This window comes from Takifugu rubripes, chromosome 9 (genome assembly GCF_901000725.2).
Source record: "Takifugu rubripes chromosome 9, fTakRub1.2, whole genome shotgun sequence".
Lineage (NCBI taxonomy): Eukaryota > Metazoa > Chordata > Actinopteri > Tetraodontiformes > Tetraodontidae > Takifugu > Takifugu rubripes.
Window position 1 is genome coordinate 7,809,295 of NC_042293.1, and position 27,584 is coordinate 7,836,878.

Consider the following 27,584-nt stretch of genomic DNA (forward strand, 5'->3'; position numbering starts at 1 on the left):
TTTAGGTGCTGTTGTCCTCTAGGAATGATTAACCCAGAAGAGCTTAATATAGAAGGAGAAGAAGAAATAGATGGGAGACTGATGACATGGAAAGAGGAAATGGGAAAAAAATGTATTCCGTTGAGTCTCTTTTATATGTCTGCACATCAAGCCGTGTTCACCACCATTTGGCTCTTTGTCTCTTAATTAATAGTGACATTAATCAGGCAGAAAATTGTGTGTGTGTGTTTCTGTCCTCATAACTGCAATGCCCCTTTAGTGAAGCCATTTCATATCATCACTTCCCTCCTGATAGTAGTGTGAAGTTCCTTTCAGGTAGCTTTAGCGAGCATGTTTATGTCAGCACCTCTCTTATTGTGTGTCAATGACTCACTCCTCGATCTGCCTTTTGAGAAGGTGTCGGTGTCAGAACTCAGAGCGCTCCCGCAACGAATGGCGACAGCTAATTCTGGAGCGGTACGGTATATCATTTATATGGGTGCCTTAAGCCCGTCGTCGCATTGCCTCCAAAGCGGTAATATTCCAGTGATTGGTGATAAATTGACTGCAGGGCCCCCGAGGTGAGTGATCATGTCTGCAGCCATTCTGGATAATTGTAGCACGGTGGCGGAAGCAGCAGGGGTGGGCTTGGTTAGCGCGGAATACCAGCCAAGCCTGCTAGCTCACATCCAACCATCAGTGCTAATCTCCCGCTATGTGTTAACAATAGCGCTGATGTGCTCGCCTTCTCCCCAAAGCAGGCCTTGTTTGTGCCATGCACCAGCAGCCATCCATCTTTAGCTTCCCCATTACCAAGGGAACACTGCAGCTGAAATCAGCCATTGACAGTCCCCTGGAATAGCTGAGTAATTGAAGGCGCTCAGGTTAGCAGATTCAGCCTTTGCATTCGCGGGGAAATGTGTAGGATGTGGATAAACAGTTGCCTAAACCAATTACTTTGCATAAATCACCAAGATTAGGACAAAAAAAGAAGAAGAATCAAATGAAACAGGGTGGTGGAGACAAAGTTGGGGGTATACAGAAGAGTGACTGAAAAGACAGTGATTAAACCGGAGGAGCTAAACAAATTAGCCTTTTACACCATTAGAGTTGCAGAAGTCAGCAGAAATAATGACGCTGATGAATTTGGAGATAGTTCCTTTCAAAGCAATTACTTTCACTGACAGTATTACCGGATTTTGCTTCTCCACTGACATTAGGCTAAGCTAGTTTCTCCTGGTGATGGCAGCTCTCTTTTAATGTTTGTCACTGCCGCTCCACCGCAGGGATCTACATGATTCTTAAAAGAAACCAAGAGCCGTTGTGGTTTCAGTTTTAACAAAGCGATCCAAATGGCCGGCAACTGCTAGCAAATAAAATGGAAACCTACAAGATTTTCTTTTGATTGTTACTTAATTTGAAACAAAAAAACCACTGTACATGTTTTATTATAACATGTATTAACTTTCATTATTCTAACATTTTTGTGTGTAATTAAGGTAATGACTGTATGCTTATCTGTACATGTAAGGATGGGATCTTTATCTAACAAGAACTATATTTACTTCAGTGTTTATCTATAGTAACTCTGCTCTGGCACATTTCAGCCCAGCGGCACTGGGCTAAAAAAAGTACGTTGGACCTCAGCTGCACTCAAAAGAGGAGGGCTGCCCCCACGGCATGTCAAACGGTAATCCTGCATTTCAACATACTCCCACACTCGGATTCTAACTTGTCCTTTTGCATTTCTCCTTCTCGAAACCTTCATCTTAAGGTTATTAGCAGACGTGACAGGCTGGTTGTGTCTTCTGCAAAAGTCTTAAATTGCTGTTGAAAGTCGATCTAAACGCTGGTTCAAAGCAGATCCCAGAAAACCCAAAGGGGGGAAACAGCATCCTCGTTATGGTGGACGCTTCCTCGATTAGTCTGTGTGGAGCATGAAGACTTCTCTCCCCCTTAGATGATTGACGGATGAGGACACAGTTACAGAAAGTGAGACCGCAATGTCACACACTACAGCAGGTTAGGATTGATGTGGTGGCGGGTGCTATCACGCCGATTCCCGAGCTACAAGGTGTCACGCACATAGCAGCCTTCTCAGCCTTTTAACCATTTTGAAGGTGAAGACGACGCTAAGCTAGGTGGTTGCTGCATTTCACAATCAAATAAAACAGATATTGACGTAGCCAGTGTGACAGTCACATATCTGTTGAGAGGCAAACTACAGCATGCTCGCCCAGCTCCACGGGGGTGAACAACACCTTCTAATACGATTCTTTAAATCTTTAATCTCCAAGCCACATTTCCTCCAGTTTGTGCTCACCACTGCCCGGGGTAAAAGACGCTTCCTGTTATAAATGTGTTATACCTGACGACACTCTCCATTGAGGTGTGAGTCTCCTGATTTCTGACCCTTTCCCCGCCCTCCTTTCGATTTTTTTATTACTCCCATGATACATCTGATATCAGCACGATATGAGTCAACAGGGTGTTTTATGTGTAGTGCTTCCTGGCTACCTGGCAACCCAACCCAAATGCCCCTGAACTAAATGCCTTTTGTAACGTATGTCAGTGCTCTGAGCGAGACAACAGCCAAAAAAAGAAGTTTGGGATGAATTTTTAGTTGGTGCGACACCTTCAACCGTCTAGTCGCAAATTTGTTTTGAGTTTGTCGATTTGTCGGAACAAAGCGGAGAATAGTGACGTGAGCAATTGATGTGGAGCCTTGACGCGAGGTCCATTGTTGCACATTTGATTGTAGTTATGGATTTAAAGTGCGCTGAATGTTATTTATTTACATTCCTGTTGTTCATTTGTGGTGTAAGGTTAGGTGGGCCGCCGCGAGTAGAACATTCCAACCGCTAACCTAGAAATCTCCCTCCTTTTTCACATTGGCTGGTATTTAAACTGTATAATTAATTTCACATCACTTGGGGGGGTCTTAAAATGAAATTTTATTTCTATCCAGAAGTCGGCTTGAATGATGTCATGACCAGTGTCACTTTCTTAGCTTTTCAGGAACCTGCAGTGTCAAGACAATTGATAAAAAAATATATATGTATGTATTTTATTTTTTTCTGAATAGAAAACAAGCAGTTCTCGGTCTCTACTTTAAAACTAATGAGGCTTGTTAAGATCCTATCAGGCAAGGATGATACAGTTGTGGATTCACTGTTGATGTTCACGAGCATCTGCATGATGATGACGATCACACCTCTATTAAGAGCTATTAAAGAACCCTAAACCACCCCGTGGGCCCAGCAGTTAGAAGAACTTGTTTTTATGACACATTAAAGCAAGAAAGCTCATCTGGATTAGCAGAACAACGGATATGAAGCCTCTTACGTACCTTTGTTTAAGTTTCACCAACCGGCATTTAGAAATCCAGAAAAGAGACTTTAGATTAGTTACGTTCTCTGAGCACTTAATTATTAAAAAGCCCGAAAAGAAAGAGAAAAATCTTGTTTAGCGGCATGTAGAAGGTGGAAAATGGAGAGAAAAGGGGTAAAGTGCTTCTTCATCAAAACCCACAGAGCATTATGCAGCAGCTCGTGTTATCGTGTCCTCTACTGCTTCATCAATTAATTCGGATTAGGGTCCACGTTACAGCGGCTCCGATCACAATGCAGTTGATCCTTTGATGTTGAAACAAATGAGAACAAAAATGGCAGGAAGCTCTTATGAAGATTTGTCAGCGGAGGGAACCGGATCTCCCCCTAAGTCCGGGAATCTCTCTCCTCTCGCAGATGAAATCCTCCATTGTCAGGTTATGAGCAAATGGAGGAATCGTCGCTTCGCCGAGTGAAAAGGAAAGAAGAATAAACCCTCCCTCTACACTTTCTACCAGCCCGACCATCCATTTAAATCTATTTCCGTTTTTGACATTTATAGGTGTGCGTTTCACACTTGCAGTATAATTTATAGGACTTATACGGCTCATGCGTAGATTGATAGGTGCCATTCTTAACCGGCTGTAATGAACACTCGATGGCCGCAGCAGTGTTGCTGTGTTGGATCTGACGCCGAGCCTGAATGGTTCTTCATTTAAATCAGATTTGCCTCTGGAAGACGGAAGCTGTTGTTTTGTTTTATGCATAATTTTACTTGGAACAAGGAAACACAATTTCCCATTAAGGTTAATCCGACATGAAGCCGAAAGAATCCTGATTAGCAAAAGTGACGCCAGACGTCCAAAAAGGAAGACGCAGAAGGAGGCGGCGGCTCATGATTTATAGATTCCTCATTGATGACGTGATGCTCATTTAGTCCTTAAAAGGATGGTGATGTTTGTTTATTTATTATGTTTGTGTGCAAAAATGCAGTTGAGCTTGTTTCTGTGGTGCTACGGTATTCCATCGAGTTAGCCATTTTAGCCTCACATTCCTGTGACCTCTTTTAACTAACAAAACTCTTCACTACAGGCTTGCAAGATTATTTTTTTTTAAACGAACTGGCACGGCATAATTGTGCCTTATAGCGCAGATCTGTAGGATATGATATCCGGGACCTTTGAAGGAGCTGCAGCTGAAGCTAATGAATGCAGGGGAAATCTGTGTATTTTCCTGCGTCTATTAGGCTTATTATACATCGGAAGCATACTGCCGATGTAAGGGAGAGGAAGGATCAGGTGCCAGTGACTGCAGGGGTCCCACCTGCTTCGTGAGGCACCAGTTACCCCTCTGACCTGTCCTTGCTTCCATAAAAAGAAACACACCTAAGGACAGCATCGGCTCTATAAAAGACAGGTCTTCATCCCATATTTGCATTTGCCTGGTTCTAACCTGAGCCAGCCGGTTTTCCGTTGGCCTCGTTTTCTCTGACATGTAGCCTAAAAGCCAGACAGTCACCCCACGTGGTCGGATCAGACGCAGATTTAAAATGAACACCTGTCCACGTCGGCGGCATTGAGGAAGGAGGGAACCCTCCTCGAGACGGGAGCGAGCGAAAGCTCCAACCGCTCTCCGGGAATCCAAAAAAAATGACTGAAGAGGAGCTGAAAACAGTGGTCGACCTTTGTTGCAACACCCACACGTACTCTCTCTCTCTCTGTCTCTCTCCCCACACCACACACACACACACACACACACACACACACACACAATCTTCAGCAGTCCTATAGAGAGAATGCAATACCCACAGCTCATGAATACTACAATGAGCTGAATCTGGGTCATTAATATGACACATTCATTACACTTGAGCCCAATTAGCAGTCAACATAAAGCTTAGAATGTTCCCCTGCTACTAAACATAATCACTGTATCACTGGGACAGACTCCAGAGTGGAGACACATCAAACCACACAGTCGCACAGCCGCCCATATCAAGGACTCCTTTATAGATCGCTCTGCCGAACGAGGAGGTCACAGCTGCTGGATTTACCCAACAAGGTTAAAGAAATAGTTCCCTAATTTGTTGACTTGAAACCTTCACATATAAGCAGACTGGATGTCTCTTATGTCTTGTTTGCGTGATCACCCGGGGGGGGCGGTGGCAACACACGATCGAGACTCAGGCCGACGCCTACGTGATCCACTCTGAGGAAAAACCTTGAGTCGAGCATACGAAGCTGCTTCAAAAGAAACACTCCAACAATGATCTTTGCTTTAAAAGGTCAGCCCCACAGGATCAGACTCCGCCCCCTAATCGTGGTCGAGAAGCCACTAAGGCGGCTAAAACTGACATGATCTCTCGCAGCGGGAAAATCTATTCCCAGGCAAGCTGGAAGAATCCCCGCTGGGAATTAAACCCTCTCCTCTGTCATGCCGACACGGGTTCCACCAGCTTGATGTCTCACGACTCCCACCGAAACACCAAACGATTCCAGAGTGCGCGACGGCGCTGGTGTGGAGGCCTGCCTCGTGAAAAATAAGTGAAAGGCAAAAAAAAAAAAAAAAATCTATTAATGACTGTCTGATTTAATCTTATCTTGTTCCTGGATGTTACAGAATGCAGTTTTAGGATCTCAATAAAGGACAGCCTTGTTTTAAAGGAGCGAGAGCATTGTGGCTGACTTTTAACAACAGAATGGGAGACAGTATGGAGAGAAGAGGACAAATAGCTCGCGCCTTTGAGCGTTTTTTTATACACAGACCTTTAAAGGGACATGCTGGAACCAGAACAACCACAGAGGGACTGTATCTCCTCTGATGTTCCACTGATTTACTACAAACAAATGAAACATGACAAGACCTTGAATGTTGTGTGACAGTTCTCTCTCTTCAGTGACAGAAGGACTGCAGCCAAATGCTGAGGAGTCTGGCGCGGTTCTACAGGAGGCCCACACACACATACGCACACTCTTTTTGAGATTGTCGTTGTGGCTGCTGGGAAACGAGCGCATGTTTCTGAATATATGAGATGGCATCTGCTCAGGATTAATCTGTGTATGAGGGAGATTAGCCATTAGCCAAGCATGTGTGAGCGCCCTCCTTCCATCCAGGTCCTTACGCATTTTCAGAACTTGTCTTCTCTCCGACACGCACGCTCGGTGCGAGCGGACTGACAGCGCCTGTCACAGGGTCCTGACCCGAGTGGCGAAACGGACGGGTATCTCCTCAAATTCCCCAGAGACAACTCGGATTAAATCAAGTGTGAGTCTATCCTTGTCAGATCAAAACTCTCAGAGTAGGGCAGGTTCTCCGACATGCAGGTGCCAGGATGAGTGACACAAGAAGGTCAGGGAGTAATGAGGCTGAGCAGACAGCCACAAAAACAAGGAGATACAGACACTTGATGAGCAGGAATAAAAGAAGGCTTGTGGTCTGAATTAGCTTGAATTCAGTTACCTCTTAGGTGTTTGAATGAGTGCTTTCAGGTGTAAATGGCAAACTTTTATAGGAAAAATGCAGTGTCAGGTCTCTGAAAGCAATACTATTTAAAAATAAATGTTTTCTGAAACAGGAAGTACCTGCACACTCGCACCACGTTAATAACTAGTGGCCCAGCAGGCAAACTACAAGGCGGGAAAGAATACCATTTCTAGCAGGTCGCTGTTGTGTGAATGCGGCTTTGTTTAGCAGAGCAATTTTCTTTTTCTCTTTCCTCCAGAATGGTGGAAAATGTAACAGCATGCTGCACGATGGGACTGGTCTGATAGCAGCCTGCATAGCTATCACAAAGATCGTTGGTCACACTGAATGCAGGATATAACGACAGACTAGAGAGCTTGATCAAATAATCCACTTCCTTAACACTCATTTAGCCCCACACACCATGCAAACATGCACAGATGGTATTTCGAGCTTCTGTTGCTGTTCTGGCTCTTTACACAATGTCGAAGCCCTTATTTAATAAAAAGGCCAAATTATTTCTTTAGAATTGTTCAAGATATGGTTGATGGGAACGGGATTTAATTAGGATGCTTGCCCGAGTATGAAAAGCGGTCTCCTTCATTTGTGTCTTTCTCCACAAATCAGAACCTGGTCTCATCTTTAAATGACATGGACCTAAAGAGAAGCAAAGGATTCATTTATTTTCTTTCAGCGGTGGCTGAGAAACTGCTTGTTCAGTTGTCACAGCGAGAAAAATTTGCCTTTTCTGCTGCTGGTGAAGCCTATTTGACTCCAAATCTGACGGCGGCCTCGTTTTGATATCAAAGCTGTGAGTCCTTCTAAGAGATAAGTTTCCTGGATTTTTTTTAAATGTTTGATTAATTTTTTAAAAACGTTGATATTTACATTTTTTACCGTTTGATTTATTATTCACATCACAATAACAGTTTTTGTTCAATTTCCATTTCCAGCTCAACTATGTCTTTATTGTTGCGAGCTCACCAGGGAAAAATGAGAGAAGCCCTGGTCATCGGGGTAGAGGCTGAGCGCGGAGAGGATTCCTTCTCATTAACCTGGATGACGATCAATATTTCCAACAGAATAAAATGTTGCACATAAATTACCTTTTCCTTCTGTCACCAAAGGTCCACTCCCACCTGAGGTTTAGGAGAGCTTTCAAACTGACTGGCAACACACTCGTCTTTGTTGCTATGCGACCGCTAAAAACGCAACAATCAAAATGTCTCTCCGGTGGATTTGATTTCTTTTTTTTACAATTGAGCGTTAAATTACCAAGTATATTCCGTTTATTTTAACAACAAAAGTTTGAGGAAGACAAAATGGATGATGCACACAGCTGCTCTTTTTTTACCTGTCACTTATCATATTTTGCTGCCTCATTCCTTTCATTATAAGGGACATCCAGGAAGCAGGCAGAATATAAATCCCATCTTAACTAGCCTTTTAATTTAGCAGCAGATATTAATGGGCCTCATTAGCATTTCCGAACAAGGTGCAGCAGAGAGGTGGTCCAGAATACAATTCTTAATCTCTGTTCAGATGTGTCAAGTGAAGAGATGTGAGCCACAAAGAGGGTGTGTGAACACTAAGTCTAAAAGACGCCGTTGCCACAACTGCTAAGGTGGATGATGCAAGGCGAGCGGTGAGTAATGACACGTTCTGTATCCAGGTCAGCACTCTTAACTAAATTTCAGAATGTCAGCGGGGAAACGGAGACAGTGGTGGGGTTGGAAGGACTCTGTGAGTCCCTGAGTCACTCTGAATGGGGGTAAAAATACAAGTCGGTGTTGCGGGACAGGGATAAAAACAAACAAACAAACATCTCCAACCAATGCCACAATGAGAACGTTTGTGTGGCTTCCAGAGTTCCATGATGGGAGTTGCAGCAGAGACAGAATGGAGTCAAAAAGAGCAATGCTCTTTGGCCTCTGGAGTGACAGAATGGCACTTTTATGATGTCTCCCAGAATATTCTCTGGGATTGATGGGCTGAGCCGGAATGCCGATTGATTAGTCCATCGACTGACAGAATGCGCCGCAGCCGTCCGCCTGCTCAGCTGTTCTTTCTCTGGACAGAACATCCAACCAGACACACTGGAGAGGATTACTAACGAGGGGCGCCACGGCAGACTCCGCCCACATCTGCCTGCACGTGTCGCCAAAACCAGACTATTGGTCACTATTAAAACATGAAGCCATCAGATTTGACCCCCAATATTATGGTAAAGAAGCAACCGGGCTCCCAGCCCTCCGAATAAAAACTAGCTGAGCTTTTAACGTCGCGTGCTTGACGTGACAAACTGCAGCGCATTTGTCGCCAACCGCTCTGACGGGAACAGCGCACAGCGACGTAATCAATTTTTTTTTAGAAAGTAAATAGATAAAGCTGATGTTTTGAGGCATCAACAATAGCTGTCAACAGTCACTATTGAGCAGCTTAATTCACACTTACTCACACTTAAATGCACGGCCGCTATTTATCTGGTGACAGCTGACTGACCTCGTGCACAAAAGCCACAATCAACAACCGTCTGTCTGTCTGTCTGTCTGTCTGTGTCTCTCTTGCTGCTATCTATCTGTCTGTCTGTCTGTCTGTCTGTCTGTCTGTCTGTCTGTCTGTCTGTCTGTCTGTCTGTCTGTCTGTCTGTCTGTCTGTCTATCTATCTATCTATCTATCTATCTATCTATCTATCTATCTATCTATCTATCTATCTATCAAAATTTAACTATTGTTGATACAAGTGAGACAACTGACAGCTAAATTCGATTTGCAGAGATTAATCCCATTTGAGGAATGCACGCTTAATTACATGGCCCAAAGTCTTGGTCCTCATCTGAACTGAGTCATGGGCCAAGAAAGGGGGAAAAAAAACCAAAAATAATAATTAAAGTGAGTGTGGGGCAAAGGCATGTGTGTGCAGTCTATTTCTTTGTGAGTGCCTAATACCTCGCTGCAGCGATGCCCTTTCACAACTGACAAGTTCATTAATTTGGCGACACGGCCGCTCCAAACAATTTTCAAGTTAGCCTACAACGGCTGGGGAAATTGGACAAAGATGTCGACGGTGGCAAACTAATCAGCTGAAAACTGGTTTTGTGTGGATGCCGCGCTGCTCTGTGACCTAAACCATTTAAAGGACTCAGAGAGTCATTGGTGAGTACGTATGTTTGTGTGTGTGTGTGTGCGTACGTGTGTGTGTGTGTGTATTGGTGGGTCACACAGAGGCTATAAGACAGACAAATTATCTTTCTCTTTCCGTGTAAAGGTGTAAAACAGGGAGGGGCAAAGTACCCCTTGCTTGTTACTGTGAATCACTCTGCACCACCTGCCGACAAACAACTGCAATCTTGGGAGCAGTTTGAGATGATTTATCACACCAACTCCTCCAACCGGGCAAGAACCCATAAGGTTTGCTGTCTCATTTGTTCCTCAACAGTGAGGCCCGGCCACACAGAAAGGCTTTCCTTTAGATGATGAAGGTTTGGGAAAATCCGCTGACCACCGCATCAAAAACCACTACTCTGAAACACTCGTGCACCAACCTGCCGCTGCTTCCCAACTAAAACAAGATCCCCTCTTTAATTCCCAAGAAAATATCCTTCACAGCCTATAGCACATGTAATATTTAGCACAAACACGTCTACTTGGGTGTAGCTACACAACAGAAAAGGTACAAACACATCAAGCAAACTTGTTGTGCGCCGCACAAACACAGACTATGTGTCATCTGTTGCATCGACGCGCACTGGGAAGGGATTATATTCATCAGAGGAGGCTCTGATTTTCGAGGCATGAACTACAACATCCTTTCCCTCTGTGGCTCGGCGAAACCAGCGCGGAGGCTGAATATTTGATTCTTCAGCACCACGTCAGAGGGACAGCTCCCTCCCAGGCCACCACAGAGCGCCTTCTGTGTGCGCGGAGCAGACGCGCGCTTTCCGACGCTTTTCAGGCAACACGCTGGAATCTTTTTAAAGCCCTGCTGCATCTTTGATGCGCGATGCATCTTTTATCGTCACTAATCAGCTGCCCGTAGTTAAATAGATAAGAAGGGTTTTGCGGCAGCTTTTCTTTTCAGAAGATACCTTCTCTGTAAACGCACTTCCCGAAATATGCGCAACACTGTGGAAAATCTTTTTTTTTTGCTGCTGCGATACGTGAGCGTCGTTCCACCAATCGCGTCCAAACCCAGCCGACAGCGCGCCTCTTCTCCCAAAGCAGTGCGTGTTTACAGATCCATCATTTAGACGGCATCCTTTACGTGACGGAGGGTCTTTCCGGACGTCACCCCCGCCCGGTAAAGCCGCTGCTGCAGTCAAAGAAATGAAATCGGCAGCTGAGCAGCACAAGAGGGAGGGGGAGGGAGGGTGAGGTGCTCGTGAAAGCACGAGTGTAAAGATCAGTGTATTATTTTGTTTGGTCATTTTACTTTAAAAACTAACTTACTTGGTTTAAAGAGGTCTCTGCGATCTCCGAGGAAAGATGGCTCTTCCACTCCCTCCCCAAAAACTGCATCAGCAAACATCTGGAACTCTCAGTCGATCTCGCAGAATCCTCGACTGTGCTGTCTTGTCGGACACATTATCGTGCTCCCACTGTGAAAACGAACGCGCAAAATCCACGCGTCTGTCCGCTGTGATAGCTACTCTCACTGGCGGCGATAGCTCCCTTTCCCCCCCTTCAGGACGCACACGATGCGCTGGCACATAAGTTCCATTGTTGCGTCTACTCTCCCAATGAAGGCTGCCCCGAGATTTTCTCTGAACGACCAGCTGAGCAAAAATAGGCGACACGGGTGTTTTCTCTCCCCCCCCTCCTCACTTTTCTCCGAAATGACACGAGCTGCACTGCAACAGCTTCACAGCATGTAGTCCACGGAGGATCTGGTGTGGGCAATTTCCAGGGTGAAATGCGAAGCCCGTCATTAGACTGAATGATCCACGGAGGTGCAGTGGTTTATCGTCCTGATCTCAGTTGCAACTTTCCATCAGGTCCTTCTCATTTCAGAATTATTACCATCGCTACCGTCTGTTTGGATCTCGCCTCACAGGCCAATGCGGATTTTTAGCTATTTAATTCCCTTTCCAACCCTTCGCGTTATAATGGTAGAAGTTCCGCAGCAAATCCTGTAGGTGGGAGGATGAATAAAAGTTGCGGAGCTGATACAAGACCTCTCCTTTCTCCGCAGACTGCTCTCTTCTCCATTTTCGAGGGGGGGAAATGCGTTAGTCTACGACGCAGCGTCGAAAAGTCCAATCCCATCCAGCAGGTATCCACAATAAGCGTCTAAGAAAGCCTTCAGAATTTCAGGTAACGGAAGGAGTTCAATCTTTTACATCATTTCCACGAAGAGTTCCGATCCTCCTGCATAGATGGGAATCATAGTTCATGAGAGGCAGTTAAGACTTGTGCGCCCTCGCTCCGTGCGCATTCCGCCAATGAAAGCCTCGCCTGTGCGCCGAGACGAAGCACGGCCGCTTAAACGGTGTTGGGGGCTTTAATATCCACACAGTGCAGATCGGCCGAGCCTCCGATTCTCCTCTGTTCCGTCGGCTGCAGCGTTTTAAGCCGCGTTACACGTGATCACGAAACACATCGCTCCAAATACGCGCACATAACTGCATCCACCGATGCGTATTTCTGTGCCTCAAATGAAACGCGCGGAACGGGCACTGAATTGATAAGTACACCGACGGGGAATCTTGGAGGTTACCTCCCACTGACAAGCCGTCCGAGTGGCCGCGTTCCGCCCGTCTCTGCTGGTCGTCCGGAACAGAACAGAATAAAGGAAAAGCCGCGTAAAGTTACTCAACGGGTTTTACTCTATAACTGAGCACCACAGAAGAACATTACTGGATCCACGCGATTGTCCCTTTTGGTTTATCCTTGCCAGGTTTTGCTAGAAGTAAAGAAAAATGACATTTTTCCCCCCGGCTTGATTTTTGTTTTTGCGTTTCTGTGCGCTGCGACGGAGATAATAAGAAAGAAAGAGATTTAAACAGCAAAGACATAAAAAGAAAGAAAAACCTGCCTGGGCTTTTTTTTTGTTTTTGTTTTTTTCAAATGTGACATGAGTGCCACCTACCGACTGTGGTGGCCTGCGTGCCGTGTGAGCTGTGGCCCCAGGCTGACTGTCGCATAGATTGCTCTCCCCTGACAGCCCATGTTGTGTTTATACAGGCCTCTCTATATCTCGCATCTATTTGTATTTTAACCTGCTGTAGGGTACGATATGAGACAACGGCCCATACATAATGTTCCCGCGCTGCAGAGAACAGTGAGCACACAGTTGCAGCGTGGAATAAATGCAAAGCACAGGAGGTACAGACAATAAGTTTGCTGGTCCCGGCAGCAGAGCGACACAGCAGTTTTAGTCTCAGGTCTGCAGCTCTTATAAATGCTGGCTCTGTGTTATGAATTATGGAATGCACATTGCAGATTTTTAGTATGGCAGCTGACACGGGAGACTTCAGGTCCTCAGCAAGATTATTGCCTGTGAAATGCTTATCTCAGGCAACCTGCTGTACGCCGCATATTATGCTAAACTCAGTCAGATCGAGTCATGCACGGTGGAGCTTAAGTAAAAAAAAAAAAAAAGACATAAAAACTGAAATTTACAGATGGTGCAGAACGTGGCTCCAGCATTCACACGCCATATGATACAGAATGTGACTCTTTGAAGGCCAGTCTGGGGGGGAGATCTGTCCATGCCGCCGCCGCCGACACCTGATCTCATTTCCCCAGGTGCTGAAGGCGTTGCATCATTCATCTGTCTTCATAACTGTCGACCTGCCTGTCTGTTTGTCTGGCATATGTTGGTAAAGAACGCCGCCCTCTTGCTTCGCAGGCAAAGGAGACGTCGTTAAATGGCTCAATCCACTCCCCGCTTCTCGCCTTGCACCGGCCTCGACACCGGTCAAACCCAGGAAGGGGATCTATTTAAATACATGTTTTCTCTGAAGATTAGTCTGTTCTTTCTGCCCATACAACACCACTCTCCATGTTCCTTCTTGATGGTCACCACTGTGATTTAAAGCTTTTACTTTTAATCCATCCTCTTGGAGCATCTCTGGTGGCCACTAATTCCTGTACTTCAGGACTTAGTTGCGGTGCTGGGGCCATCAATGGATGACACATACCCTTTATCTTGATTTATGTAGCTCTTGGAAGCACACAGTCTGTATAGATTGTAGGATACTTAACGCATACATTCCACCATCTTAAACATTATTTCGACACTTTTAATGCAAAAATGGACCCTCCTCAAGTAACGCATCACCGCTGCGGAGTATTGGAACAGCCCAGTTGAGATCACCAGGAAGAACCCTCTCAGGGCGGTGTGTGTGTGTGTGTGTTTGGGGGGGGGGGGGGGGGGTGTGTAAACAGCGTGACCTTGTTTCACGACAGGGCAAGAAATATAGAAGATTCAAGAGGGCAGTTATTGCTGACATGAATGAATAGGCTGGTCTCTCACCTCCCATTCCAGCTCAGGTTCTCTACCTGGATCTTTCAGCCTCTGAGGCTGGTGCTCTTCTTTTAGTCCTCAGTGTTTTTCCAGTTTCACATATCTCTCCTTGCTGATGTCTGCTGTCACACGGGATATCTAAATCTACTCCCCGCCCCTCCTTTTGATGGTTATCCACCACTGTGATGTCTGACTAATTGGCTGCTGCCATTCTATCAGTCCCAATCTGAAAGTCCCACATGACTTTAACTTATTTATTCTCCATCATCTCTGGAGGAATCCATATTGATCTTGTAATGTCTTGTCCTCTGCTTCCACGGTTGTTTATTGAGGTAGACCTCTGCCACTATTGATCCTGATTGGTACCTCTGTGTCTTCTCAGTATCAGCCGCGCATGTTTCTGTATGTAGTAGATGCCATGATCATCCTATCTGTGCTGCCTGAGGTACCATTCAGCATGACATCATCTGCGGCAGCCTGCATCATTCAGTCATCCTGACTTACAAAGCCAAAGGTACTTGACTTAACGCGCTTCCCATCTTTTACCTCTTCTGTTGACCAGGTTACAGCTTCTGGGTAGGTGACCTCTGGCAGAGCATATGTTTAAGCCTCTGAGCGTCTTCTGACCTTCAGGAAGCTGCTTCGCTCTTTGTGGGTACTTTTTTTTTTGGGTGACATTCATGTGGCTGTTTAATGGTTCCTGTTCCAGGTAGTTGTTGCTGTATTGCACATGTGATTTACCGTGGTCAGTCGCAATCTTCCTTCTACTCTTTGAGACCTTCTGAGTGCATTCAGTCTGTCCGAAAACCCTCCCATCGTCCCTCCTGTGAATCCTGGTGGTGTGATCCTGTGAGACGGCATAAAGCTTGATGTCATCGGAGTGCAATGGTCATTTTATCAACGTAAAGCACACACTCCCTCTACAAAACCTTTATTTTTTCTTTCTTTACAATATATTATTTTCCTCGACTCCCGTTTGGGTCACGGGGAGGAAGGTGGAGCCTATCACAGCTGCTTTACCGTTAATTGCTCTCATAAATTTATTGTTAATTCTGTAATTGTGGCTTCTTTTCGTTTGGTGTGCATCTGCTCACAAGGACGTTTTGTGTGACCATTGTGCATCAAACAATCCTCAGAATATATTAATAAAGCCTTTCTCTGTTTGTTGTCTCCTCTTTTTTTGAGACACGGCATTAATTATTCATGGCGTTCATTTTGGAGTCTAAGACATCACCGCCTGCGAGGATCATGAAATAAAGTATCCAGGTGCATTGTGGGAGGCAAATTGGAGGAAGCACACTAGTATCACACATTTGCTCATCAGTCTTCTTGACTCCCCCAGTTGTGCAGCAGAGGAAGTGTGCCCTTCTTAGCAAAACCGTTGACATCCTTTTCAGCTTAGTGTGCAGGGTTGGCAAGTGGACTTCCTCCAACAGCTCCGAGGTGAAATTGATGCAAAACTAAACTCGTCAAAGTTCCAACTCATTGTTAATTTTATCCAGTTCGGTCTCCACTTTGATGCGCACATATCTCTCCCTCTGCTCTTCATTTCTTTGTGCGACACCCCGGGTTCTTCATGTGGAACACGATCCGCGCTCCAGATACGATTATTCAAATCTCTGATTTGATCGATTGAGTCATCTGTTCCCACATTCCTCAAATCAGCAGACGCATATCAGTTTGACCTCACAAAGGCTAAAATCCCGTCGGCCGACTGGTTTGGCAGCGACCTTTGAGTCATAACTTTGGAGGAGTCCGTTTACCCGAAAGAGCAAATCTTAGAGGAAGCTCAGTGACATATCGCCTGTTGAAATGTTGCCAGTGTCATTATTCAGGGGTCAGATGTTCTCAGACAAAGTTGGGGAAGAAAGTAAATTCAAAATGGGGTCATGTTTTGACCAATGAATCAGATTTCTGACACATAGATGCTGAATTATTGTGCACAGGTCATTGTTTATAGAGCTGTGGGGGAAAAAAAGCTTCCATAATTAAAGCTGGATAGTGAAGAATTAAAATCATTTAAGGTCAATTTGACTTTCCCAAACACAATTAATGTGGGGATGGCTGTGTAACAAAAAGAGGCTGTGTAACAAAAAGAGATTGGATCAACACACAGGCACTAATTTCTATATTTGTGGAGACTTTTATAGACCTAATATGCTACCCAGCACCCTACCATAATGCTACCAATCCCAGCTAACCCCGCAAACATTCAATTTTAACCCCAACCATAAAACCATGTCCTAACCCTCAAACAGTTCCTTGAAGTTTTGGGGACAAGACAAAATGGCTCCACGGTCTTGTTTTGATAGTAGAATAAGTAGTTTGGTACTTAATATGGAGCAAATACATGGACACACACCAACTCACGCACACTCACAAACACACAAACACTCGAACAAGCATATTCTGGCACAAAGATGAAAGATGTGAGCATGTGCCAGAGCTGTTGCTCATCATAATGAAATGCAGGCTGCATCTGAAACCTCCTCCCTTGCTGTTTAGCATGGATGAAAAAAAGCTACGAGAGTTTGACGGACGATCGCGTTGAAGCCCCCGCTATCGCTAATCTTTTTTATTTTTGGAATAAAGACAGAATTTATTAGTCATTAGCGGTTTCCGCGATTGTTCACCGCACTTTTTATTCCAGCAATGAATATTCTTTATGTCCCTGTCTGAAAACAGTCTTTACATGTTCATGTACAGTTTTTATCTGCTGACTGCCCTTCCGTGCCAGTGTCAAAAATACGAAAAAAATATACGAAAATGTGTTTTCAGTGTACAAGAACGAGCTGAATGTGTTTTCCAGGTGAACACAACACTGCACAATTTAGAGTACACAGCCAAAACAAGCAGTCAAACACCAGTATTCAATATTCCGTCACATTATGCCACATGCGCTTTTGCAGCTCCCATGTTCCTTGTTTGAACTGTCAGTTAAGAGGCAGCCGTGAAAGCCTCCACGAGTTCACCATGGAGAAGATCAGAGGATAAAGCCACGTAAACCTTGTAATCCAGCATCATAACAGATTTACACTTGGTCTAACCTCAGTTTCAGCTGGTTTATCTCCTTGGCTGTGCTCATGCAAAACAAGCAGCGCTCCAGACAATGGCATTTCCATTCACATGTGAGGCAGGGAGCAGATTTGCAGCATCTGGATGTGACAGTCTTCCTCCCCAACCCAACCCCTCCCACCCCACCCCTGTCTAATCCTCCATGCGGGTGCCTTCCTGCTCACAGACATAGGGGATCAAGTGGGCCATCCATTCCCATCCTGCATGCCATGGGGCAGATAAACAGTGCTAAACAGAAAAGATAGTCACATAATCAATAAGAAACATGATAAAGAACTGCATTCATTGGCTATTTCTTTTTCTTGTCCTTTAGCTTCGTTCTTTTAAGTATTCACCGCACACAACATTTTATGCAAATGAAGATGAGATTAAGCTGTCACATAAAAAAGTACAATGCATTTATAGATGCATTTATAGCCATTTTGCAGATGCCTCTTTTTGTAGATTCCAACAGTTTGTCCCTAATCACCTTTCTGCAAGAAAGGTCTTTTCTTTTACAGTCTGCTTAACTATAGACAATAAGAACCAGTGATTGTTAAATTGTAATATTCATAAGAGCAGCTTGAGGCGGCATCTAATGGCCAAACTAGCGGTATTTTTTAAGAGATTAGCAAGATGGAAAATAGCATATTAGGATCAGTGGTGACAGATATTCTTCAAATTTCATGCGTTTGATAATTTCATCCTGTTTAATCTCCACTTTGATGCGCACTCATCTCTCACTCTACTTTTCATCTCAGAATTCCTTCTATCCATAACACACGTCATAGAGGAGCTCTCAGTTGGCTCCAGTACAGAAATACACACATTTATCTCCGATAATCCAAAGCATGTTCATCCTCAAATTACAATCTTTATGCTGCTTAAACTTCAGGATAACTGGCTTTATTAGGAGCTGCAGCATGCGGCAGCATCCACATTGTCAGTATTCATGGGGCGCATCAGAATTATAAGCAGTGTATTACACCTGTCATAGAGTATATGATAAGCAGCTCTGCCAGCTTCTGTATTTACACAGACACTTAACATGACCTCTCAGCAGCGGTCTTAAATATGCACTCAAGCATACTTCTAAGGAGGAAAATGCACATGAGCATGAAAAGCCCTCATCCCACTGTGCTTCGATTAGACTGCTAAAAATTTCAGTCATTTAGGGTTTCAAAACAACACAAGAAGGAACGAAACATCACATAGAAATAATAGTGCCTGAGCATGTCGGGAAAACTGAAGGCTTAATTTTAAATTTGTTGTCCTTTGAGATACCTTTACCACAAGAAAGGCACACAGAGTCAGATATAGATCTAGCAGGTTTAAGACCGGAAAAGAGATCCTTTCAGATACACTGTAATGATCCACACAAGCCAAGGTGGTTCTATTCAATTCACCGTTGGCCCATTGGTAGATACTTATTTTCGCCCCTCTTCTGTTAACCACCATTTCTACATGGTGCAGATCACAGAGGGTTGATGGGACCTTTCTAAAGGGTCACCGAGCCAGAGGCAGATATACAGCCTGGATCATCCACCACTCCGTTGATTGACACGTCCCCATTCTCTCACAATCCACTTATTTTGTCGCTACTACTACTTTTGTGGGACAAATGTGCCGCAGAAGCTGCAGCTTATTTCATTTTTTATCTTTCTTCTATCACTCTGCTGTCCTTGGTTCCCCTTCAGAGTGTGTTAAAAAACAGCCTGGTATGTTTTCCACAAAATTTTGCAGTAGAAGATTCATATATACTTGATGCAAACAGAAATTGAAGAAAGAAACACAATAATGTGCAATCTCATATGTTGGTAATCCAAACACACACACACACACACACACACACACTTGTTTTAATAGAAAGTCCTCACTTTGCAAACATGTCCTTGATTTGCAGATAACAATTCTAATTGTTGTCCTCACAACATAATATGTACCGGTACACACACACACACACCCCACACCCTCTAAGGCTTATTTGTTTAATTTTAGCTGTTGTCCCACAGTCACAGCTGCAGAAATGATACAGAGGAATTTACTGGAAGAGACATAGTCTGTTGTGAAGTCACAGACTGAATCATTTTGCATCCAAAGCCCTGTGGCTCCAGCCGTCAACCATCACAGCAGCCATCACAGTGTGTGCTGTGTCTGCGGAGTGATCCGAGCACTTAGATTTTGCCATAAATTCACATCTTTATGTTACACCAGAGAACATACTAACAGGTTTATTCAACTGTAACAATCCATCAACACTTTACTTTCAGGTGATTGTAACTTTCAAATATGTAAATGTGAATGTATTATGTGGATAGCCTACTGTAATAAAAACACACCCTGATTGTGGCAAAAGGATTCAGGAATGTAATCACGTCAGGTTGAAGCCCCTGACTGTCTGGGTGAATCATATTAGTGGACTCGCTTTGGCTCCTTTTCTCTACATTTACTCTTTTCCCTTTGCATCGCCTGAAGCTCAATAGAAGCCCATCATGGATGTAACATATATTTGCTTTTACACATCAACAACAGTCTTGGTGAGCTGGTAATCACTGTGGTCTGGCTGAAACCACCACAGAAACCACCCACAGGGGCCCGGGCCTCAGTGTGTAACAGGTACAAATCAATACTGGCAAATGGCAGCTTCGAAGCTCTCACATAATTAGACAGATACACAAAGAGAAGCTCTGCCTGGTCTGACAAATGAACATTAAACAGGCTTTCACAGTTTCCCAGGGACATTGTTTCACATCAGGCGCTGCCTTCTATCGACGGGTGGAGTGGCTGTGTCATCAAAGTGGGGATTGATCATCAATAGGAGACCTATATTTAAAAGAACACAAGGAGGAAATGGTGGCACGTAGCAGGTATCAAACGCAAAATCATAAATAACTGTCATCTCCTCACTTATATCTTTATATTTTTACGTGTGTACAGAGAAGGTGAGCATGCTCAGGATGTTCATCATGACTCTTTCATCTTTTTTAACTCCCACACAGCAAACCGTGATCACATCTTTTCATTCCGATATGTTGTAAAAAGAAACATTCAGCCCAACGCCATCCAAACCAAAATAAATAAATGTTTCATTATTGAATACATGATAAAGAAATTATTCTACAGCCTCTTCTACTAAACCCTTAGATTATTCTTTGATATAGTAATAATAATCATCCCACAAAGTAGTTACTAAACTAGATATAAAGTATGTTACTGCCAAACTAGGATCCATCCATGAACTGTATGTGTCATTCATAAATTAGCATATCTTTCTGCTTCAATATCTTCTGATTTCTCACACACATAACCTCACTTATGGTGTCCATGTAATTGCAAACAGTAATTAAATATATCAATAATTAGTACCTAATAAATAGAACAGTAACATTGAAAGTTGCAAAAGATAACATTTATAATGGACAAAAACAGGGTTAACACCAACCTGAACCCACAGACACAAAGCATGCTGGGAAATTCCCACACTGACCCTCCCCAACACGCTACAATATAAAGTTCAAACAAGTGCACAAGCATGGTCTTGAGAAGATACTTTGAAGTATGTATCTTTCACCACTGGTGCTGCCGTTTTGTCTCGAGGTAGGATGCATTGTGGGATACCTAGCTGTCCCAAGTCCAGATAAGTCCGGGACACACTTGATAAACAAGTACAATTTTGGGACATTTGGTAGTTTTTGGACTTCGAATTGAAACGCCACTCAGCCAATGATGACACGCCACAAGTGTGCCAGAATCCAGAGACCATCTTATTTTTTTACTTACCTTATTAAAATCCGCAGTTCGTGTATGTTTAAAAATAAATTTGAAACCGCATTTTTAAAAGTTCATAAAAACTCCCGTTAAATGTTCCTCTCAGCTCTGCAAAATGCATCTAGAATTGTACATGCTTTTTTAGCATTTTGTTCCTTAGGATGATTTAAATATAGCTGCACCAAGCACTCCTAACTGTACAATAGTCTACTTTAATATAATTTCTTCAATAATACATGATATTAACAGTTGGAAAACGTAAATGCAGGATGATATTTGAAGAAACAGCATTGGAACAGCTGACACAGCGAGACTGCCATTGACTTCTCTAATCGGTGTCCGAAAAAATAAAATGATATCTGCCCCCATCTTGGACATGACACCAGCAGAAAGAGCTCAGAGCTGAAGACAGGTACCATGTTCAACATGTCACCTGAAGACAAAAACAGAAGAAGCTCCTGGAAGCTGTCTGTCAGAGAGTCAACGTGAACACAGACGGCCACAGAGTCACTTATACTGCAAAGATGAGTCCTTCGAAATACTGCAAAGCCCTTAGACCATCTTGGCTTCTTTAATATATAAAGAAAAGTCTTCTGGAGGGCTGATTAGTGGTTATTACAAGACACAGCGTTTAGTTCAGGGAAATAAACCAGAAAGAAACAGCACTGAGTTGAGTTGGATAAAGCAGCTGTAAAACTCCATCTGCTGTGCATTAGAGGTACGAGTGCTGGCTCTCACTGAGTTATTAAGTTACCTTTCTCCTGTTAAAGCTCCTGGCCCGGTACTGAGCCAGCGAGGATTATCCTGTTATCTCCGTAAAGCATCCTGGAACTGCGCGCTGATTGGCCGAGCATAACGGCGCCACCCCCCCGGCTTTCTTTAACTGTTTGTGAGTGAGGGGACACTCGTGACCAGAGCAGGGTCAGGGTTTCATTGGAGTAACACCAGAAACGCAGTAACATGAGTCGTGACAGAGTTTAGAGATCCTAACCCAGATGGTTTCTACTGCCTTGTCTCTTGTGGTCGTTAATATTTGCCGGAAATGAATTTACGTTAAACTTATTATGTTGCGTGTCTTCCCATTTCCTTCTAGACATCATAAATGGACGTGGTGTGGACAGGATTCACAAAGCCAAGCCTCTGAATGGGCAAGCAAAGGCGATTCATTTTCCATATTCATGATCCATATCCGCACACATTCTGGTCTGAACACAGGAAACGTATTGAAGGCGCTCTGACACCAAAAGGGCAACCACCCAGTGACTTTGATTAATCAGTCTCATTGGAGTGATGTCACATGTTCTTTATTTGCTCATAAAGAGTGCAAGTGGAGCAGATGGTATCTGGGAGCAACATATTCTCATTAGGAGGTCCAGAATCTGCATATCTGAAAGGGAAAATGAGAGGGGGGAGAAAAAGGGGAGGGGGGGGCAAGATAAAATCCTGGGAGTTTTGGCACTGATCAACCAGCTGACCTTCTGTCCAGTCTGCTGGCTGACAGGCCGGGATATAAGGATGGAGCATGAGAGGAGAACTGACAATTGCAGGGAGCTCTGGATCTGTTCGGGTAATAGCTGATGGCTGATATGTAGCTTTCACCTTTCACAGGTCTTTTGTTACTGGAGAAAATCAATGAAGCGCAGCACAAATATAAAGGCAGACGCTTAACTGTAAGGCCAATTTATAAGAACGACATGTGGCTCTGGGTGGGCGTGGTCAGCTGCTTGAACACCTCCCACTTATCCCAGCAATTGCTCTCCTGTAGGGACGTGGTGCGCTGTAACTGGGCCAAAGCACAGCCATGCTTCATTGAAGATCTAGAAACCGTGCAGCATTACTCCTTCTTGCAAGTGACAGCTCTTCAAGCTTTGAAGCTTAACGGTGCCGCTGTGGCAGGTTAAAAAAAAAAAAAGCAAAGCGTTAAGATACGTAAGCCTTAATAATTTCATGTTCTGCTCAAACTAAGCTGTGCGTCAATCAACCAGTTTTACAGCCGTCCTACTTAGCAAAAAAGTCCCTTTTGTCCCCTAATTTGAAGTTTCCCGCAGATGCTACATTAAGACGCGTTGAGCACACAAGATTTTGAACATTTCAATTTGAAACCAGTGAATATTGAATGTGTAAAGAGGTGTAGAATTATGCTAACTGGAAAGGGAGGAATTTTTTTCCCCTTCATTTGACGGAATGTGAGGTTGTCGCAAGACGGTGGTGCTTATCTGGATGAATATAGATACAAGAGCTCATTTGAGGTAAAACCAAAAGGAAGATTCACAATCCTCCTTTAGTGGGTGTAGCTTTAGGCTACAGACTTATGTTTGAGTCTGTTAGCATTTTTATAGCCACTTGAATTTACAGATGGATACACCCACATTTAGCTTAGCAATAGCTACTGTGTATTCAGTAGAGTAGAGCTAATGGGTTGTTTAGAAGGGTTTTTAAAAGTAGTCAAGCTAGTAGTAGTCAAGCTAGTCATTCACATTTGGAATTATGCAGATGTCCTATAGTGAAACAATTTGTAACTGAGGCCATTCAATTCCTGCACTGTTAGTTCACTAACAGTAATTTCCCAGATCCCACCAGGATTCTTTTTCATCAAGTTTCATAATGAACAGCATATCAAGGTGTAGCAGTTTTGTGTCAGAGAAAATCTTGGTTCTAAAAATAAAAAGACAGTCCTTTAACTCAATATGTCAGCACTTCCACAACTGTGGCCAATGTTATGGTCTGGATATACGAGGAGGACCTCAGAGTAGAGCCTTTTCTCTATGCTAACCTGATCCTGCGGAGGCAGTGGGTCAGCATGTCTGCCTATGGAGAGGTTTTTCTCCTGTCCAGCCAGGAGGCGACCCCCAGGCAAGGCCAGACTGGAGGGATTACATCTACCAATTATCTCTGAAGTACCTCTGTTCCCTCCTGGAGGCGTGGAAGGAAGTGGCAAGGGATGGCGTAGGCTTTCTCCTGAGGATGCTGCAAATGCTACCCTGATGCAGATCATCTATTCCAGCACGAACAGTGTCAATAATGGCAGTCTCACAGATTCTGCTCTTTCTCTGCAGTTGATCTCCCCTCCTCCTCTCATCATTTCTGGATCATTTTCCCATTGGTCTCTATTTCATTGCCATGCTGCCGCTCATACAAAGCAACTATCCTTAACTTACATCATACAGCATGTGTACCAATCCTGTGCTAGTAAGATGTCAAAACACCAAGTAAAAAGAAGGCCACTGTGCTGGAAAAGTGCTGTTGACCTCTCTCATTTTCTCATAAATGTAGCTGTTTCAAGATGATTGGAAGGTTTTAAATGTCCGATGGCAGACACTCCGTACGTGCTCAAGTAAGAAATGGTAGCTGTGACCTTTATGTGCAAGCTGATTCTTTGTGGAGAGACTATTACAAACTTGTCTTCTCATCTCTGGCATGTTTTAGAGACTTCCACGAGGTCAGCAGCAGAGGCCCTCATCCCACCACCATGTCGAACTGCAAAAAAATAACTTTTGATACCCAGATGACTACGAGTGGGCGAGTAACACGGCTCGGATTGTGATAATACACCAAATTATTTAATGTTAGCCTTTGCTGCAGCTGAAGCTCATATAGCATGGAAATGATTTATTTTTTCCTTTGGCAGTTTCTTCTCGATGCAGCAGAGCCTCTTGAGAAGACTGAGGCAACATTTTTGCCCTCGGAGCTGCCAGAAAACTATCCTTAAAAAGCCTTTGTAGTGAGTCTTTGTGCAATGCTGCATCCATGACAACAGTCACGGTTTTCACACTTTGTCAGGTAAAAAATAAATATATCACCACTTAGGCAGTGGCCAAGAAACGCGATTATATCCCGGCCTGCTATCTGCATTTAAAACCAAAATGTACAGAGAACATTGGCATCGAGAGCTTCGTAGGATCAAACGAGCTCAATGCAGCCGCTAATTTCCGCATTAAGGTGAATTTGTCACCAAACATTGCTGTTGACAAAAAAAAGGACTAAAAAAACCTGCCTGCCAGTGAGCTGAAAAAAATTATTTCTTGTAAAGAAGTAATGAAGACAGGCTCCTCTGATCACCTCCGGTACGTATGGACAAAACTCAGCCCAATTTGCTGTACGCAAGTTATTATATTCAATGTTTGTTTTATTTTTACTCAATCTAGCCTCAACCTTGCCTTTAATCATTGTTTTATATTATTATCTTGTCTTTACTACGATATCTGAAATATTACCTGAAGTATAACCACTTATTTAAGGGTGACTGATTGCGGAATAATTAACAATAATAATATCTTACAGAAGCAGAGCTGATCATTTCCTGGTCTACAGAAATGTTGTCTTTTCATTAAAGTCTAAAAGCAAAATTATAGTGTGGTCTTTTTATGTTTTTCTGTGATAAAAAAAGAAAAAAAAACATAAATTTTGTGTCAAGGGAGGCAGAAAGATGTTGCTTCCGCCCTAATTGCATAAAATGTTGATGGCTCTGATGTTCACTTCAGTGCTTTGTGTTCTGTGTGTTCATGCCTTTTTCATCTGCAGCCTCCGTGGATCCATGTTTTGGAACACTCGTTGAAAGATTCTTTTAAATGGCAGAATTTTATTCTTCAAGTCGTTGGTTAAAAAGACTTTTTGTGTTTCCCTTCAGGTTTTCAGTCCTGCTGCATAAGGCAGGACGCTCATACATATTAAAGTGGAAAGTTTTTTTTTACGTCATCTTGGTGTTCAAAAATCATTTTACACCAATTAAAATACATATTTCTTTGTGTATTTCTTGATATGCAGTAACTCCCACACAACTCCTGGTATCTGCATGATTTTAAAATCCATCTGCTGTCTGAGGCATTTAGAAAAGCAAAAACTTTTGCTGATTGAGGAATTAAGTTATTTATTAATTGTATTGTGAAGTCAGTGCTGATTTACAGGCCTGTTTGACAGCCATCTTATTAAGAGCATGACAAGTCTATATGAGAGCAGGGTAGTGGTAATTAAGCTGTCAGCAACGTATGCAGATGTGTTCTTACTCTTTTTCTATATCTATGACATCTATGATTTTTATTTCAATCTGTACTTAAAGCAGCCTCTCAAACATGCACAGAAGTTAGGAGACAAAAGGGGACGTGTATGGATCATGTTGACTTGTGTTTTATTTGGATTTGTGCATGACGAGGCGTTGAACATCTTTCAGAAATAGAAAAAAATAATAAAAGTCAATAAAGTTAATACATAAAAGTCATTTTATGGAAAACAACTCCCTGGAGCAGCCGTACACGTGATGTCCACAATGTTTCTGAACACTTTTCACAACATCACGACAATAGTTATTTATCAAGCTGTGCTCTTCTCCTCTCTCATTTATATCAATTCTAAAAAATACAACACGCTCAGCTGATCCCTATAGAATAAAGTCTGTTTGGTGTATTTGGGAGCACAATGTTACATATTGTAACTTGGACTGACCTGTTGGTTCAAACACACAAGGTCACATCAGGCATCGATCTGCCACTTCCTGTGTCCCCAGTGTGTTATGAAAGCTGTTGTGTGTAATCTGTATTATTTTCACACAAGCCACATGCTGGAGGTTAAATGACTGGCTACCAATTCACATTTGATGTCCTTACACAAGGAGAAGTTCCAGAATTTACATTAAACATCAAACTCTTGGCAATGAGCCTTAACTCTTTCCTTATTCTGTGACAAACTCAAGGTACGACCAAGCAACATTTTTTTTATTTCTTTGTCAATCATTTAAATCTTCTACATGTTAAAGGTATCGTCCTTCCTTATATGCATTTATTAGGTTTGGTGTCATGATGAAGGACAAGATGAGGATATTTTATTTCTCTACTGCCTTACTAATGTATTTTAGCCCATCACACACTCAAAGATTTTCACAACAACACTAGTTCAGTCTTTCATCTGCAAAAGTTAACAAATTGCAAGTACAAAACTAAAGTGATGAATGTAAAAGTTAATCAGCAAAACAATTCTAATCGGATTTCATTCCAGCTCCGGCAAAGATCAAAGCAAACAACATTTTCCTTGTGAATCAAGACTTGGTCAAACATGGAGAATCCATTTCAACAACCTGAAAAGGTCCCATAAGCACAAGGACCTGTGACCGTGGAAACGAGACTGAGCTGACTCAGGCTAATCAGGGTCTGGTGGGAGTAGAAAATGGGTTTCGACCAGAAAAGCAGGAAGAGTCCACACAGGGACAGTGGCAGTGAAATCAAAGGAACAAAACCTTACTGACCCTAAAAAGGTCACTGAGACTAAAAGACCAAAGGCTTTATGAACGATTAAACAGCCAAATATAACCTGACTTTCGGAGTCAGTGAAATGATGAATTTCATTTAGATACATACACAAACTTCTAAACCCTAAAATTGGGCATCACCAAAAAGTGCAGGATCAGATTTACAGCCACCTTCTCCCCAGCAGTCCCAGAAGGCTGGAATGGTTTAATGGCTTCAGAAATGAGTGCATGAGAGACTTGCAACTGCAGGGAAAGTAAATGGGATGTGGTTAGATTCCAGCGCTTC

The 27,584-nt window shown here is 43.3% G+C and overlaps 1 protein-coding gene across 3 annotated transcripts in view; it reads right to left on the minus strand.

Annotated features, from left to right (window-relative positions):
• Nucleotides 1-27,584, minus strand: part of LOC101061118 (leucine-rich repeat-containing protein 4C) — a 76,631-nt gene that overhangs the window by 24,714 nt on the left and 24,333 nt on the right. For 2 of the 3 annotated variants that reach the window (XM_029842132.1, XM_029842128.1), the window contains exon 1: nucleotides 11,220-12,715. The exons of the other annotated variant lie outside the window; for it this stretch is intronic. The gene's annotated coding sequence lies outside the window, so the exon portion shown is untranslated. Of the gene's footprint in view, nucleotides 1-11,219; nucleotides 12,716-27,584 lie in introns of those variants that run through there. 3 annotated transcript variants of the gene reach the window in all.